Source organism: Acomys minous (assembly GCF_964271855.1).
Source record: "Acomys minous genome assembly, chromosome: 2".
NCBI lineage: Eukaryota > Metazoa > Chordata > Mammalia > Rodentia > Muridae > Acomys > Acomys minous.
Window position 1 is genome coordinate 84,444,911 of NC_140484.1, and position 6,203 is coordinate 84,451,113.

The window sequence follows — 6,203 nt, forward strand, 5'->3', positions numbered from 1 at the left end:
CGTTACTGCAGACACCAGACTCCTATCCAACCTTCAAAACCTCACTGAGTGCCACTTTTTTTTTTTTGGTTGTTTTCTGTTTTGTTTTGTTTTTTGAACCAGGGTTTCTCTGTTTTAGCCCTGGCTGTCCTGGACTCGATCTGTAGACCAGGCTCGCCTCGAACTCACAGTGATCCTCCTGAGTGCCACTTTCTGGAGAAGCTCTTTTCTGGCTATTACTCATTTCTTTGGGCTGGGAGAGTGTCACTGTCCTTGAATGCAGGGTCCTAAGAATGAGTTCCAACCACAGCTGGGGCAAGGGGCTAGGTATCTATTCTGTATAGGGCCACATTTTACGTGCCTGTGGGGGGCTAGCCTGATTCTATTGAGATGGTAAGAGCCATCTTAACTATGGGCAACCATCTTAACTGTGGGCAGCCATCTTTACTCTGGGCAGGAAGTCCTGGACTGAATAAAAAGTAGAAAATGAGCGAGCATTTTGTTTTTTTCTTTCCTTCTGTTTCTTCATGGGATGTCATGACCCTGGACACCTTCATCTCTTGCTGCCTCAATTTACCCACCATAATCAACTGCACCTTGAACTGCAAGTCAAACCCCTTCTCCTTTCAGTATTTTAGCACAGAAACAAATGAAGACGAGGGGTTAATCTGTGGGGTATCTGAGGCATCTGTCTGACACATGGTTGGTGGTTTTTGGATTTTGTGCAACCCATCAGTGGATGAGTGTGGCTGAGGCCCCACAGGATTATCGCACAGGGCTGGCGCTGGGATTAAGGGGGGCAGGATGCCCATGCTGGTTCCTGGGGCCGGCTTTCCTGCAGTGCAGAGGGAACCTCAGGCATCAGGTGGGAAGAGGGCCACTGACAAGCCCTCATGCGGCAAAAGGGAATTTCAGGTTGTTGGAACTCAGGGTCCAGGGGCTGGAGAGATGTCTCAGTGGTTAAGAGCGCCGCCTGCTCTTCCAAAGGTCCTGAGTTCAATTCCCAGCAACATCTGTAATGTGATATGGTGCCCTCTTCTGGCTTGCAGGAGTACACGCAAGCAGTGTATACATAATAATAAATAAATCTTAGAACTCGGGGTCCACATGAGGAAGTGGAAAGCAGAAGACAACTTTAGTGGAAGATGAGAGGAGGGAACCAGAGTTTGGGCCCTGAGGTACAAAGAAGGGGCTCCCCCCCCCAGAGTCCGGTAAGACCCCCTGAAACCAGAAGTAGCCACACACACCCCTACAGACTCAGCACAAGAGGATGCTGGGTTTGGGGCCAGAAAAGACAGCTTTAAATTTGTAAGCGGGCTGGCTGAGCTGCGGAAGCCCTGAGTCCCAGGTCTCCGTGGCTCAGACCTGCAATCCAGCACTTGGGAGGCAGCAACAGGAGGGTCAGGAGTTCCAGGTCATCCTTACCTAGACAGCGGCTTCGAGGCCAGACTCTGATGGCTTAGGAGGTAAAGATGGTTGTCACAAAACCTAACAGTCTGAGTGTGACCCTGGGAAACCACAGGTTGCCCTCTGACCTTCACACAAACGCCGCAAGCTTTTACATGCTTTTAAATTACATGTCTTTTTTTTTTTTTAAGTTTAAAATTTGGTTTTCTGTTCATGAGTGGTTTGCCTGCCTGCATGTCTGTGCACCATGTGGAGGGCGTGGCCAGGCTGTGGTGGGGGGTGGGGGCGGGCGGTGGTGTTGGGGAAGAGGAAGTGGGTAGAAGGTTTAACCAGGCTCTGTCTTGGGGTTGCTGTGGAAAGTGGGCAAGGGAGACAGGGAAGGAGAAAGGGCTGTAGAAATGAACCTGCAACCACCTCCCCACCCTGACCTAGCACCCCGCAGTACCCCACTCTCTCCACCCAGGCTCCTAGTCTGGGCTCTCCATCCTGTGTCTGCTCCCTCCACCCATCGATCCCGGCTTTGCCTCCTTTTGGCTTCTCAGGGGCCCTAGAGGTGTCCTTTGCCGCGAGTCCTCTCCTGCCCACAGCCCTCACCCCCAGAACCCTGGACAACCCCAGCCTCCGGCATGACCCTTCCACGAGGCGGCCTCCGTCCATGGTCCAGCCTCACCGTGGGACTCATCTGGCTTCAGGGCTGCTGTTTGTCCCCACCATCTGAATCTCCAGGGATGGTGATGGTGCCCAGACCACAGGGCACTCTTTCCTTCCCTTTCCCTGTTCCCTCCCCTTTCTGCTTCTTAGTGTGGCACTGGGTTTGGAATGGAGAGCTTTGTGCCAGCTTAGTAAATTGCTGAGCCACGCCCCCTCGCTGGGGGATTCTGGGCAGGGACACCATCACTGAGCCACATTCCCAGTTGTTTTGTATTTTTAAAACAACATGGCTAGGCTGGGCATGGTGGCGCATGCCTTTAATCCCAGCACGTGGGAGGCAGAGGCAAGGGGATCGATGTGAGTTCGAGGCCAGCCTGGTCTACAAAGTGAGTTAAGGACAGCCAAGGCTACACAGAAAGACCCTGTCTCAAAAAACCAAAAACAAACAAACAAACATCGATAAGTTAAGTTGCCCAGAATAGCCCTGAGGTCAGAATCCTCCTGCTTTCAGGTAAGTGGAACCACAGCCCTGTCCTAGCCAGAGAGCCCATTTTCAAGGCCTGTGTCATCAACCCTACACAGCTCCTGAATGCATGACTGAACGGGTGGAACCAGAGCTGTCCCAGCCTCTTTCCAACTGTTTCTAATAGAAAAAGAATAAGAACCGGAAGCCGTGCCTGGGGTTGGAGGACAACTTGCAGCAGGCGCCCTGGGTGTCGCTTTTGAATCTCGCCTGGGCTGTGGGTCCGCCAGCCCACCTGAACAGCCTACGTGAGGAGAAAACGCAGGTGCCGCGAGAACAGGCTCTGCACCTGTTGTTCTCAGGGCGGGTTCCACGCTGGGCGGGGAGATGTCAGGAGGTGAAGAGCTTCTGACAGCTATTTCCCAACATGGGTGACAGACTGTCTCCTACGGCAGGGAAGAGAAAACCGGGCCAGAGTGGGGGCTCTGCCTCCCGAGACACACGCAGGGAGTGATTAAGAGCGAAGAAGCCTCCCTCGGTGAGGAGCTGCCTTCCAGCCGCGGTGTGCCTGTGCCGCAAGCTCAGAGGGAGTGGGCGTGTGTACCTACTGTGTGCTAGGTCAGTGCTTGCCAAAAAGGGAAACAGTGAAGTGTGAAGTCACAGGCTCTTCAGGACAGTGACAGACCCTCCATAAAGTTGAGCCCTCTGCGTGAGCCAGCCCCGCCCCCTGCAGTGTTAACCCTTTCCCTAAGACAGTAGCTCCTTGTCTAGTTGCCAGACCCTCCCTCTCAGGTATTTTTAGTACCACCCCTAGGATACTGGCCCCTCCCCTAATTGTCCACCCGTTTATCTGACAGGTGCCCTATGGGCTTGATTCAATGTATCAATAGAGTCACATTCGTCCAGTCCGTCCTGACCCCATCACTTCCTTTCTGTGCGACTTAATTTCTCTGAGCTACACATCCTCATCTGTGACAAGGCCAAGGGCTCATTGCAGCAGCTCACGCGCATACAGATGTCAGTCTGGGACCTGGGACTTAGGATGATGTGAGCTCCTGTGAGCGGCAGCATCTGACATGGGGACATGGGGACATGGGGGCAGTTAGAGATGTTCTGGCCCACTGCAGAGGACAGCCTGCTGTGCCCAGGGAGGGCCCTGTGACTTCTGCACTTAGCCACAGCAGCTAAGGCATCACCAGGAAGCCTGCTTGGGACCCCACTCTCCCTTCCCAAGGAAGGCAGATCCAAGACTGAGGTGACTTGGCAGGGTGAGGGCCTTGGAACTGAGGGAGCGGGGACAGTGGGAACTGAGTGGGGACAGTGGGAACTGAGTGGGGACAGTGGGAACTGAGTGGGGACAGTGGGAACTGAGTGGGGACAGTGGGAACTGAGTGGGGACAGTGGGAACTGAGTGGGGACAGAGGGAACTGAGTGGGGACAGTGGGAACTGAGTGGGGACAGTGGGAACTGAGTGGGGACAGTGGGAACTGAGCGGGGACAGTGGGAACTGAGCGGGGACAGTGGGAACTGAGTGGGGACAGTGGGAACTGAGTGGGGACAGTGGGAACTGAGTGGGGACAGTGGGAACTGAGGGAGCGGGGACAGTGGGAACTGAGTGGGGACAGTGGGAACTGAGCGGGGACAGTGGGAACTGAGGGAGCGGGGACAGTGGGAACTGAGTGGGGACAGTGGGAACTGAGTGGGGACAGTGGGAACTGAGTGGGGACAGTGGGAACTGAGTGGGGACAGTGGGAACTGAGGGAGTGGGGACAGTGGGAACTGAGTGGGGACAGTGGGAACTGAGTGGGGACAGTGGGAACTGAGTGGGGACAGTGGGAACTGAGGGAGCGGGGACAGTGGGAACTGAGTGGGGACAGTGGGAACTGAGCGGGGACAGTGGGAACTGAGGGAGCGGGGACAGTGGGAACTGAGTGGGGACAGTGGGAACTGAGTGGGGACAGTGGGAACTGAGTGGGGACAGTGGGAACTGAGGGAGCGGGGACAGTGGGAACTGAGTGGGGACAGTGGGAACTGAGCGGGGACAGTGGGAACTGAGGGAGCGGGGACAGTGGGAACTGAGTGGGGACAGTGGGAACTGAGCGGGGACAGTGGGAACTGAGGGAGCGGGGACAGTGGGAACTGAGTGGGGACAGTGGGAACTGAGTGGGGACAGTGGGAACTGAGTGGGGACAGTGGGAACTGAGTGGGGACAGTGGGAACTGAGGGAGTGGGGACAGTGGGAACTGAGTGGGGACAGTGGGAACTGAGTGGGGACAGTGGGAACTGAGTGGGGACAGTGGGAACTGAGGGAGCGGGGACAGTGGGAACTGAGTGGGGACAGTGGGAACTGAGCGGGGACAGTGGGAACTGAGGGAGCGGGGACAGTGGGAACTGAGTGGGGACAGTGGGAACTGAGTGGGGACAGTGGGAACTGAGTGGGGACAGTGGGAACTGAGTGGGGACAGTGGGAACTGAGGGAGTGGGGACAGTGGGAACTGAGTGGGGACAGTGGGAACTGAGTGGGGACAGTGGGAACTGAGTGGGGACAGTGGGAACTGAGCGGGGACAGTGGGAACTGAGTGGGGACAGTGGGAACTGAGTGGGGACAGTGGGAACTGAGTGGGGACAGTGGGAACTGAGTGGGGACAGTGGGAACTGAGTGGGGACAGTGGGAACTGAGTGGGGACAGTGGGAACTGAGGAGCTGCCCCACAGCACCCCGGTCTCCCAGACTCACTAGCTAACAACATTCTCCTCTGTCTGCTCCCTTTCAGCTTTGGTGCATGGATTTAGGCACTGAGAAACAGAGACAAGAGGGACAGAGGGGCATGGTGGTGCCCACCTGTGCCAGCCCTTCAGAGAATGAGGGGGGATTGGTGGTTCAAGGCCAGCCACAGCCACATAGTGAGAGGGGCCAGCCTGGACTACAGGAGACCCTGTCCTAAGGAAGGCGGGAAGAAGACATGTGAGCATGAACAGAAGTTCCTGCTCCTACCATAGCCCCGTCTCCTCACCAGGACTCTGTTCCCACAAGCCCTTGGCCTCTGTCACTGTCTCCTTTCAACTTTTCCTGCATTTGTTCTGTGATTCTTCTTCTTCTTCTTGAATTATTTGCTAATTTCCTTTTGAACCTTGTTTTCTCCTTCCAGTTGAGATTTAAATCTACAGATCTTCTCAGTATGACTCTGCTGTTTCTCAGTGAAGTGTGGCATCTGTTCGTCTGTCCCTAGAGCACAAGACTTCCTTCAAAGGACATTTTGTAATGCCCAAGGAGGTCAGAGTTCTCTCTCTCTCTGTTTCTTTCAGAATAAGTTTGCGTTCATGGGTAAAATTAAAAGCTAGCATGGTATTTTGCCTTTAAGCTTCTCAAGGTGAGCAAGTGGCCAGGACCCACACCTGTAGGGCCTCCAACCACCAGGCCCTGCCCCCCAAAATACTCTAACAGCCAGATCCAGCCCCTGGGAGATACAGGCAGCCACGCTTTGCCCTACAGAGTAAAAAGCCCAAGTTCAGGCCATAAAATCCCAGGCCACCCAGGAACCGCGCATCCCTAAGAAGCCCTGTCTAAAGCCTGCCTCCTGCCCAGCTCTTTGCTGTTTCACTCCCAAGCAGCGGCAGCCCCCCCTTTATGTTTTTGCCAACAAGTCTCTGTGGGAGGTTGTGCGATGTGACTTTGTGGTACTCCTTGGCTCCCAACTGCCAGG